The sequence below is a fragment of the Triturus cristatus genome, chromosome 3_1 (assembly GCF_964204655.1).
Source record: "Triturus cristatus chromosome 3_1, aTriCri1.1, whole genome shotgun sequence".
Classification (NCBI taxonomy): domain Eukaryota; kingdom Metazoa; phylum Chordata; class Amphibia; order Caudata; family Salamandridae; genus Triturus; species Triturus cristatus.
In genome coordinates, this window is record NC_140583.1 from 724681314 (window position 1) to 724693767 (window position 12454).

At 42.6% G+C, this 12454-nt stretch overlaps 1 protein-coding gene across 5 annotated transcripts in view; it reads left to right on the forward strand.

Annotated features, from left to right (window-relative positions):
• Nucleotides 1-12454, forward strand: part of LOC146860866 (uncharacterized) — a 254965-nt gene that overhangs the window by 111858 nt on the left and 130653 nt on the right. The window lies entirely within an intron of this gene.

Sequence of the window (12454 nt, forward strand, 5' to 3'; positions counted from 1 at the left end):
GCAGAGATTTATTGCGTATTTCTCTGGTGATTTCACAGTTGCATTAGATGGAAAGGGGGAGACATTTTTTGGTGCAGAAGCAGACTCTTAGCACACAGGTAGCTGCTTACCATGTGGAATCATGCACAGTATTCACAAGCGAGTGGGGTTTGAGGTTTCAGTCAGTAATGCAAATACATTCAGCATCACTAAGGCTGGTTGCCCTTGCTGGAGTGTAGGCAGACACCCAGGTTACAAATGATGCTGGTCTGAAAAAGCAGTTTGGACATGTGCTTTGTAAAAAATCTGAAAAGTGGATTCATAATGTGTCAGTCTGTAAAAGTGTTTATCACTTGCCAAAAAAAAGAGCAGTAAGTGTGCTTTCAAATTGGCAAAGAAATTTTGTTTTGTGACTAATGTGAAAACATGACTCTGTGTGCAAATAGGAATTACAGGCAGAGATTTATTGCGTATTTCTCTGGTGATTTCACAGTTGCATTAGATGGAAAGGGGGAGACATTTTTTGGTGCAGAAGCAGACTCTTAGCACACAGGTAGCTGCTTACCATGTGGAATCATGCACAGTATTCACAAGCGAGTGGGGTTTGAGGTTTCAGTCAGTAATGCAAATACATTCAGCATCACTAAGGCTGGTTGCCCTTGCTGGAGTGTAGGCAGACACCCAGGTTACAAATGATGCTGGTCTGAAAAAGCAGTTTGGACATGTGCTTTGTAAAAAATCTGAAAAGTGGATTCATAATGTGTCAGTCTGTAAAAGTGTTTATCACTTGCCAAAAAAAAGAGCAGTAAGTGTGCTTTCAAATTGGCAAAGAAATTTCGTTTTGTGACTAATGTGAAAACATGACTCTGTGTGCAAAAAGGAATTACAGGCAGAGATTTATTGCGTATTGCTCTGGTGATTTCACAGTTGCATTAGATGGAAAGGGGGAGACATTTTTTGGTGCAGAAGCAGACTCTTAGCACACAGGTAGCTGCTTACCATGTGGAATCATACACAGTATTCACAAGCGAGTGGGGTTTGAGGTTTCAGTCAGTAATGCAAATACATTCAGCATCACTAAGGCTGGTTGCCCTTGCTGGAGTGTAGGCAGACACCCAGGTTACAAATGATGCTGGTCTGAAAAAGCAGTTTGGACATGTGCTTTGTAAAAAATCTGAAAAGTGGATTCATAATGTGTCAGTCTGTAAAAGTGTTTATCACTTGCCAAAAAAAAGAGCAGTAAGTGTGCTTTCAAATTGGCAAAGAAATTTCGTTTTGTGACTAATTTGAAAACATGACTCTGTGTGCAAATAGGAATTACAGGCAGAGAATTATTGCGTATTTCTCTGGTGATTTCACAGTTGCATTAGATGGAAAGGGGGAGACATTTTTTGGTGCAGAAGCAGACTCTTAGCACACAGGTAGCTGCTTACCATGTGGAATCATGCACAGTATTCACAAGCGAGTGGGGTTTGAGGTTTCAGTCAGTAATGCAAATACATTCAGCATCACTAAGGCTGGTTGCCCTTGCTGGAGTGTAGGCAGACACCCAGGTTACAAATGATGCTGGTCTGAAAAAGCAGTTTGGACATGTGCTTTGTAAAAAATCTGAAAAGTGGATTCATAATGTGTCAGTCTGTAAAAGTGTTTATCACTTGCCAAAAAAAGAGCATTAAGTGTGCTTTCAAATTGGCAAAGAAATTTCGTTTTGTGACTAATGTGAAAACATGACTCTGTGTGCAAAAAGGAATTACAGGCAGAGATTTATTGCGTATTTCTCTGGTGATTTCACAGTTGCATTAGATGGAAAGGGGGAGACATTTTTTGGTGCAGATGCAGACTCTTAGCACACAGGTAGCTGCTTACCATGTGGAATCATGCACAGTATTCACAAGCGAGTGGGGTTTGAGGTTTCAGTCAGTAATGCAAATACATTCAGCATCACTAAGGCTGGTTGCCCTTGCTGGAGTGTAGGCAGACACCCAGGTTACACATGATGCTGGTCTGAAAAAGCAGTTTGGACATGTGCTTTGTAAAAAATCTGAAAAGTGGATTCATAATGTGTCAGTCTGTAAAAGTGTTTATCACTTGCCAAAAAAAAGAGCAGTAAGTGTGCTTTCAAATTGGCAAAGAAATTTCGTTTTGTGACTAATGTGAAAACATGACTCTGTGTGCAAATAGGAATTACAGGCATAGATTTATTGCGTATTGCTCTGGTGATTTCACAGTTGCATTAGATTGTGGTAAATAATTTTCATTACCGGGACTTAATTTGATACGGAAACATAATAAAATAGCTCAGTAAAATGAGAGGCAGAATCCGTGGTATTAGAGGTTCGGAATGGGCTTTATTCCAATGAACGATTATAATCGGTTGCTCCAAGTTCCATCACCACGGAGGTTCAGGAAGTGAAGTACATACTTTATTGACAAGAAATGACTTTTATAGTACATACATTACAATGAAGCGAATGCAGTAGGCGTAACAATTGATAAGGAAAATGACGATTCATATGCGTAACCGAAAATGGGTGTAATAAGGAGTAAAAAGGAACATAATTGGTTATGATGTCATATATAGGTGGATCTATAAGATAATACTTGGCATAGATGCGCGCGCAGCAGCATGACGTGTGATTGACGTGCAACTAGGGGGTGAAGGGGACTTGACATTTAGCTCTACATGTGGAGACGAAAAGTCTGGGGGGTCAAGTCAACCTAATCCCAAATCATATCTAACATCCTATGTTTAAAGAACTATGTTATCCACAAAAGAAGGACTCTCGAACAGAATCTATTCTATACTGACTGTGCGTGCGTGTACAAGCGTCTAAGTGTCTACACTAAATACGAGGGGGTAGGAATATTCCATGGTAACAGGACTATGAATTACTTGCATAAAGACAGAGAAGCCGAGCCATTGCTCGGTAGCTGGAAGGAATGTTTACTTAAACTACTAGACAGGAATGCATCGGCTGAGGGGCGAAGCAGATAACTCGAAGGTGAAATACAGTTCTTGGCAGAGAATAGGCTGATGTCAGGCTTCGTGAGCCGCGCAGAGAATGAGACAAAGTTCATGGTCACAGATGCAGGCTCAGACTGGTGCTTTCAGAGGCAGAAGGCAAGAAGAGTTTGACGACAAAATCAGGGCCTACTTGCCTGGACTGTAAAATGGCATAGGTAAACCATATAAAGCCGGTGGCTTTTCATACTTAGGAATGGAATATCCGGCCTATTCATGGCGGATCTGACAGAGGACATGTTGACGGTGGACGCACATGTGTTTGCGTCTTCATAACTGGAACTGGAGGGAATATACATGTACTTGTGATTCATACATGGAACCGTTGGGGTCCAAGATAGGGGACATAACTGACCAGAAAAATCCATATTTCCACATTCCCTCCTTGTCCCCTACTTGCCCGTCAAGAGATATCAATCTTCATCAATCCATTGATCTGTTCATATAACATCATTTGTTCTTCTTTCTTCTTCCGTGACGAATGAGATCTTGGTGGTGGAATACACGATGTGGCACACAGACCACAGATCGCTGGTCCACATTGTAGACATAGACAGCAACTGAATAGTATGAGAAGGCCAATACCTAGGAAAGATAGAACTCTCCATCCCCAGGCTGATATCACACTCCAAAACCAACCGGACCAAGTCCAAGTGCCTGGGTTCTGGTGTATCTGGCTTACAATCTTATGAAGGCGAGTTATAGCTTTATATACAGATGGCGAATTTTCTGGTATGAAAATGCAACAGCTTGATCCGATGACCCTACAAGCTCCGCCCCTATCAGCCAGGATGACGTCAAGGACAAGACGATTTTGAAGCACAACAATCCGCATAGCAGACTGCTCTTCTGTTAAATTGCCTAAGGCGGAAATAGTTTCATTCACTACTGCTTCAAGGGTTCTAGTTAATCTACGTATCAGCTTACTATTAGTAACAGTACCTATATAGGGAAAGATGCCTTTATTGAAATCTGTGTATTTTTCCCATGCTGTTTCAGTGTAATCGACAATTGGGAGATCTCTCCGCTCTCTGTTGTGTATTAAATGAATATTTTTATAATAATCAGGAGGAGCTAGGAAAACAGGTGGCAAAAGGAATGCAATGTAGCAGGTACCATCCCAATCCAGAGGTAGACGCATATATGCAGTTTGACCACATATAAAGTAGGAGTGGCGACAAGCTCTAAATGAAGATTTGCCTTGATCACTGAATTCTACTATAGTAGTGCATTTACTATGGCCCATATGTATGGAACCAACTTTTCTTACACACAATTCACCTTTCGCTGGGAATACTGACATGGTTGGTAAAACTAGTTCAACTTCGGATTCGACATTTAGAACCATGAGATTAGGAGTAAAGTTACCTAATCCATATACTTCATTTTCTAGATCAGTTCCTGTTCCTTTGGGGCGACCCTCCTTGTCAGGGTAACAGACTTTGAATAAAACTAGGTTCAGATTTCCCCATACCCACTGGTCTTGGTAAACGGCTGTATCTGAGTCTATGGAATTGATTAAACTAAACCATGCTCCACAGGAGCCATTATGTGTAAACGGATGTGGAAAGAAAGGCAGGACTCCTTCATAATTCTGATAGGGAGGGAGTCGGCCACACACCCAACAATTAGTTGCATTACTAGTCTGATGGGAATGATGTAACATACTAATGAAAGTGTTATTGCGCAGCGCAAGTCTATAAGACAATTCATGCGGGGGTAAGTCACTAAAAGAATGTTCAGCAGTAACATTGTAAACATTTCTGGCAATAGGGTAATATATGTGCAACAATATACTTGCAGTAATTATTAAAAGACTTAAGAAAAACAAGATTAATAATGTCACTATGCAATGGCTACGCAGTGATTTACAATACGCCTGTTGTTTCATCATTTTTCGCGACTGTCCATGATTCAGGTCTAGGCGATACATGTCGGAGACAGATTCAACCGCTTCACCTAGGAGAGGACTTAAACAATCAAATCGTCCGACGGTCTAGGCCTTAATTTTAGTTTATAAAGTTCGGAGTCACTTTTTTCCACAAAAGGAAGTTTTGAGTCAATGGGTGAAGACACACAAGGTGTGGTATTCACATCTGATTTCAGTCCATGAAATTTCTTGATATGACTTGAATGAATCCATCCTTTCCTGCCTTCAATCTTCACGGCTGTCCTTGTGGTCAGCAGGACCAACTTGGGTGTCTTCCACCAGGGCTCCAGCTGAGTCTTTCGGTCGAAATTCCTCACAAGGACGAGGTCCCCCGGAATTACGTCATGGGGTTTCACCTCAGTGTTGTCGGGAAAGGCTGCAGCTACCTGTGAACGACAAGATTGTAGTGCAGACATCAAGGAAGCCAAGTAATCTGTCAGCATATTACAGTCAATATCAGTTATTTTGCGTGGTATAGGCGTCCCCCACATATTTGGTGGTCTGCCGAAGATCACCTCATACGGGGATAGCCCTGTTCGAGAGTGTGCTACCATTCTTGTGAAAAAGAGTGCAACTGGTAACGCTACTACCCAGTCGACACCTTTCTCCCTGCATATTTTGGACAATCTAATTTTCAGGGTCTGATTATGTCTTTCTACGAGACCTGCTGCTTCGGGGTGTCGGACACAGTGGAATTTCCACTGATAACCTAACAAAAGTGAAACATGTTTCATTAATTCGGATGAGAACGGCTGGCCGTTATCTGAGTGAACAACACGTGGTAAACCGTATCGTGGGAAGAATTCTCAAACTAACTGTTTGGCAGTAGTCGGGGCAGTGTAATCTGAAACCGGGTATGCCTCCGTCCAGCGGGACAGAGCGCAGACAACTACGAGAACATATTTGAATCCTCGACATCGTTCCATCTGGATATAATCCATCTGGAGGACTTCAAAAGGGTGATTAGGAGGATGAAATCCACCTTGTTCTACGGGAACACTTTTTCCTGGGTTGAACTGGCAACAGATCATACAGGTACGGACCTTTTGTTTGGCTGCTGCTCGTAAATGTTTATTGAACCAAATATGTTGAATGCTGTCTAGCATAGCTTTTTCTCCTAGATGTGCTGGACTATGTATAGTGTTAACTATAACTTGGACCATTGAATCAGGAAGGAACCACACAGACTTTTCCTTCATAATCCATCCTTGATCCGTTTGGATCCCTCCTAATTCAGTCCATTTCTTTATTTCGTCTGGTGTAGCATGTGTCTGTATGTCAATTACGTCAAGAGTAGGATCTTTAACTGTCATACAATGTGTCGGCATCGGGACTATTGTCTTTGTCATGTCGGACGTTTGTGTTTGAGCAGTCTGTTTAGCTGTTCTGTCGGCTAGATCATTGCCTTGAGAAATGATATCAGTGACCTTCGTATGAGCCTTACATTTCATAATTGATATTGCAGTAGGTAGATGTATTGCATCTAATAAGGCATGAATGAGGGGTCCGTGCTGAATGTGGGCACCGTGGGAAGTTAAATAACCTCTCTCTCGCCACAGCACGCCGAAGTCATGTACAACTCCGAATGCATAACGTGAATCAGTGTATATGTTGACTTTTTTACTTGTGGCTTGAATACAGGCTTGTGTCAGAGCAATAAGCTCTGCGGCTTGAGCTGACAAAGTATTTATACGATTAGTTTCAATGACTTCAGTATCTGTTGTGACTGCGTAAGCAGCCACCAACTCTCCTGTATTTGTTCTCATACATGAACCATCTACATACAATGTCAGGTCTGGGTCTGACAATGGGACATCGGTTAAGTCTTGTCTAGGTTTCGTCGTTATTGTAATAACTTCAATACAGTCATGGGCTAGTGGGTCTGTTCCGGTTACTGGCAAAAGTGTGGCAGGATTCAATGTGTTACAGCGTCTGATTTCTATGTGTGGCTGAAACAATGTAAGTTCGTACCCTGTAAGTCGCGCTATAGTCAAGTGTTGTGTTTGCGTTCTATTTACAAGAACCTCTACTGCATGTGGTACTTGAACTGTCAATGGATGTCCTAACACTATGGCATCGCTTTGTCTGATTGCTAAAGCTGTCGCTGCCACTGATTTTAGGCATGCAGGCAAAGCCTGAGCTACGGGATCTAATGTACTAGAAAAATAAGCACATGGTTTGCGTGCTCCTGCTTGTTCCTGTGTGAGTACTGACAAGGCAGTACCTTCGCGTTCTGTAACAAAGAGTGTAAACTGCTTTCTGTAACATGGCGTTGCTAAAACAGGTGCTTGACATAAAGCTTTCTTTAGGCTTTCAAAAGCTTGTGTATGTTCCTGAGTCCAAGGGAGAACAGTCGATGTGGCTGCCTCCTGTGTTGTCAACTGAATGAGTGGTTTTGCTAGAAATGCGTACTGAGGGATCCACTGCCTGCAATATGACGTGAGGCCTATGAAAGCCCGCACCTCCTTTTGTGTCTTGGGTATTGGCATGTTAGCTATTAACTGAATGCGGTTGGGTGTAAGCTGCCTTCCCTCCTTGGACAGCGAGTGTCCAAGATAAATAACTCGCTGGACACAGAATTGCAGCTTAGAAGGGGACACCTTGTGCCCCTTTTCGGCTAGAAATTGTAAAACTGTCAGTGATGCTTTTTCACATTCCGGTTCACTTCTCGCGGTGATCAACAGATCATCGACGTATTGAAGCAGAGCAGTGTTAACTGGCATGTGGATACTGTCAAGTTCTCGTTTCAGTGCTTGGCTATAGATGCTGGGGCTTTCTGTAAATCCTTGAGGTGCGCGTGAGAATTTAAAGCTACGTCCATTTAAACTAAATCCGAACAAATATTGGCTTTCCGGATCTATTGGGACGCTGAAAAAGGCATTCTTGAGATCGATTACAGTAAAGAATGTCGCTTCGGAATCAATAGCTGTCAGTAATGACGAGATATCTGGGACCACAGGAAATTGTGGCACAATGCATTTGTTTAATTCGCGCAGATCAATAACCAATCGATATACTGGCGGGGCCTTTGGATCTGTTCGTTTAAGAATCGGAATTATCGGTGAATTACATACATTGGAGTCTGTTTCTACAACTACTCCTTGGGCAATGAGCTCGTCAATGATTTGTAGTAAAGCCACTACAGCATCTGGTGGTAACTTGTATTGTCGCATTCGTGGTAGCACCACTCCTGCCTTTAATGTGACTCGATATGGTGTAATATTCATGCAACCAACATCAGTAGGGCCTTGTGCCCATAGATGTGTAGGTAAAGTCTGCAGTCGGGGATCCATGTCTCTAGACACATAATGACCTTTAAAATCACGTAAAAACAACCTTACTCCTTCCGGAGAACAACATATTATAGCTCCTAGAGCTTTCAGTGTTTTTATTCCTAACAGATTTTCTGGACATGATTTAGTAAGCAATTAATCTGTAGTTCGGGTCAAAGGTCCTATCGTAAGTGGACGAGGTTGTGACACTTCATTAACAATAGGTTTTCCTGAAAAACCAAGGGAAATATTCTGTGAGCCTGAGAGGGGTGCCCCTGGAACTTCACTACGTTTTATGGTTGTTCGACTTGCCCCTGTATCGAGTAAAAATTTTCTGTCTTGGCCTAATAATTCACTATGTACATAAGGTCCTTCTTGATCTACAGGGATCTCGATAAGGGGTAAGTCAACTTCCCTCTCTAGGCTGGTTCATGCGTATCGTTGATAATCAGGATAGTCGTACTGTGCGGTCTGGTACAGTTGTCGTGTCGTGGTTTGTGTGGCAGCAACAGGCAGCGCTGGTGCAGCTGGCACAAACTGTATAGACTGTTGTGAAGCTGGCATGGACTGTGCATGCTGCGGAGCTCCTTGTTCATTCTGGCCCTGTCTAGGTGGCCGTGGTCTTTCTTGTGTTTTACCTATGGTGATATTATGTTTCAAAACTGAACAATCGTGTACGTAATGACCTGGCTTTTTACAATAATTGCATGTCCCTTTTACAGGTCCGGCTGAATCACCGGAATGTGTCATACCCTTTTTATGTCCTTCAGCTGGTACTGTCTGAGAAACTAACATTTTCATTTTTGTGTCTTTCATGCGTCTGTGTTCATGTTCTTGTTCTTCTCTAATTCTATTGTGATGGTACTGTAACATTTGTAACATTTGTGATGGAGTGTTACCTTGCCAGGTACTCTCGAATTTTAATACTCTATTCTTTACTTGGGGCAGGGCATTTTCTACTAATTTTGTTACAAACAGATGTGGGTATGATTCGCTACTCGCTTTTATGCCACTATTTATACCAAAACATTTTTCAAATCGGGCATAGTAATCACTAGTGTCTTCATCTTGCTTCTGTTTACAGGCTGAAATTGTACCCCAATCTTCCTTTTTCGTAGTTAATAAACGTGGCAGTACCTGTACTAATAAACCTGGTAGTGCTTTAGTTTTATCCCCGAGTCCTGCTCCTGCAGTTCGGGCCTTTTCTTCTGCTTCTAATACTGACCATTCTATCTTTTGGTCTCCTACCTCCCACTCTTTTTCCCTGAGTTTCTCATAAATGCCAGCAGGCATCAATACCTTTAATATTGTCATAATGTCGGGATAGGTATACTCTCCCATGAGTAACATGTCTTTAATTTCTCGGTGAAAACCCGCTGGATCTTTGTCATGACTGGGTACCACTTTCTTCATTTCTAACAATTCTATTTTTGATATGGGCGTATATACAAATACGCGCTTAAACTCGTTGTCCTCGCCCTTTATTGGGTGCACTTCTCGTAAGGGATTCTGTCTATCCATGTAATACGTGGTTCTTTCCTTGATGGGCAGTGAAACATGTTCTGAACATACAAAAAGAATATACTGCTTTCTTGATTCTAGAATTTCTTTAATTAATTTAGTACCTGAACCTCTCCATCTATTCATGAGTAATTCAGTCAATATGTCAGGTAAGGGACCAGGGTCCGAATGCTGACTCTGATATAGTATAATAAGTTGTTGAATCATATAAATCCCAGCTAACCGCTGTTCATCTGGGGTGAGATTCAAGAATGCGCGTGCTACTGTATCATCACTATATTTTCCGGGACTGTCAACCCAATGGACAGCTGACCTGGCTAATTCTTGTTCATCCATAGAATCGAGAAAATGATAACCCCTTCGTTCTCGGAGTAGTTTGTCGGCGGCTTGGAACGAATGCTCGTTAGACCTGATGTTAATTATAGGTATTTGGAAATTCCTGTTATTATCTGGACATATCGGACGTATCGGGTCAATAGGACATCTATTACTATTACAAGATCTTCCTTTACCTACATAGGCTATGGTGTCTGACTGTCCTGCGGGCAGTCCTGACCCTTCTTCCTCGTTTTGTTCGCACTCGTCTACCGCTAATCTTTCTTCGTGTAGGCGTTCTATTTCTTTACGGATCTTTCGGCACATGGCTATTATACAATTTTGTTTATCATGTCTACCTTCTGATATATTCTGGCTCCATCTGGTAAGAATTTGCATTGCTTCCGGGTCTACCCCCGGTCGGTCTTCATTTCTGATCACACAATTTATGAGGAAACGTAACAGTTCCCCCTGTATCTCCACTTTCTGGTATTCCATAGCTCTGTTGATACATTCTGGATCTCGCCCTGTTTGGACAAAATGGTATATTTTATCTAGGTGCGCAGTCATTCCTGGTAATTTCCCTAAATACACTGCGGCTCGTCTGATACGTAATGATGCTAGGGTCATTTCGTCCTCTTTTCCGGGCACAGGGTCATATCTACAATCTATAAGAAGTTCCTTAAGCGTACGGGCATTTATGAGTTTGGGGGTACGTGAATGTGCTGACTCTTGGAAGGTAAGTTTATTTATTCTGGGTGGCGTAGAAAAAATGTTACTAGCACCTCCCGTAGCCCCATCTGGGGTGTCGGGTGTGAAAGGATTCGTTGAACGTGACACAGCAACTATAGGTGTGGACACAGCTATAGAAGCAGCTGTAGGAACAGATGTAGAAACAGATGTGCTTGTCGGAACTTGTGACACGATCTGTTGCTGTAGGGATACGGGTACTGGATCTTGGCGTTGAACCTCCCTGGCAGGCGGTCTATGTGGGGCGGAATTTGCATACTCGGGAGCTGCGTCATCTAAATATGAGGAAAGAAAAACATCTTCTGCGGTTCTAGGATGCCCTTTAGGATGTACCTTTATTGGGAATAATGGGGGCGGCAAGTCTTTCGGTGTTTCTGGAGTAGCTTTAGGTAATCCTTCGGCCAGAAGGGGATACATACCATTCATAAGGGCATTTCTTTGTCTGTCTACTTGTTCTGATTTCACTCGGATACCTTCCTCAATTAATAGATTTTCTCGAACTTTATTGGAATTCTCTTTACTCTTCTCCTCCTGTCTACGTGCTTTTTCTGTTCGTCTATGTGATTCTTTACGCCATAACTCAATGGCGTCTTTCTGTGACTGTCTGACTTTCCTTTTCCATAACTCTTCTTCTACTTTCATGATGCACTCTGCATCCCAGGTTCCCGCTGTGGGCCACCTCTGACTTTCTGGTAATTCCTTGGTGTAGTCTACCCATAAATCAAGAAATAATATAGCGTCTAAGCCATGTTTGTGATACATGAAGTACCCTGGAGTGTCCCTAGGAGGAATAGGAACGGCTTCTTCGAGTACCCCTTTTCTTGTAGTGATCTGTCTTAGTTTCGAAAAGAGCGGCATATTGAGAACTGATCTGATACTTAATCTTGAACACACTTAGTACAAAAGCACAATAATGAACAACCATTCATACCACAATATGCCGGACGTTTAACACATTAAACATTAAACATTAAACATTTTTTAACCTTTAAAATAACCAACAATGATGATCGTCTGCATAACTAATCACCAAGCATAATTCTTTGACAATAACTAGATACTTCGGAATACTTGATATACTGCTAAACAGTACATATACACTGCTAAAACAGTGCAGACCGGATTTGTGTACCCAAACCCGTCTTGACCGGCACAACCTATGTGCACGTCAGAAATGCCTCCCCAGCAATGGTACTCACCGGGTAGCTTCGGAAACGGAAGGCCTCAGAAACTGAACTTGGACCGGACTGGACTCAACTCGACTCGTCGGAAACTGGACTCGACTTCGAACTGGTGGGCCTCTGTATACCTCGGATCTTGCTCTCTCAGCTAGGCTCTGGTCGGGATACTTCGCACTTCTCACCGCCTCGTCTGGGTGTTGATCGCAGCCTCAGTCGCCCCCGCTTGACCGGAGGGAGACACAGGAAATCCTGCTGGTACGCGTTATTGTCCGTCCAGCTGTGGCAGGAGACCGGGCCTGCAACTCACCGCCGGCGCGTGAGATGAGAAAGTGTCCCTGTTCGGGCGCCATTCATGTGGTAAATAATTTTCATTACCGGGACTTAATTTGATACGGAAACATAATAAAATAGCTCAGTAAAATGAGAGGCAGAATCCGTGGTATTAGAGGTTCGGAATGGGCTTTATTCCAATGAACGATTATAA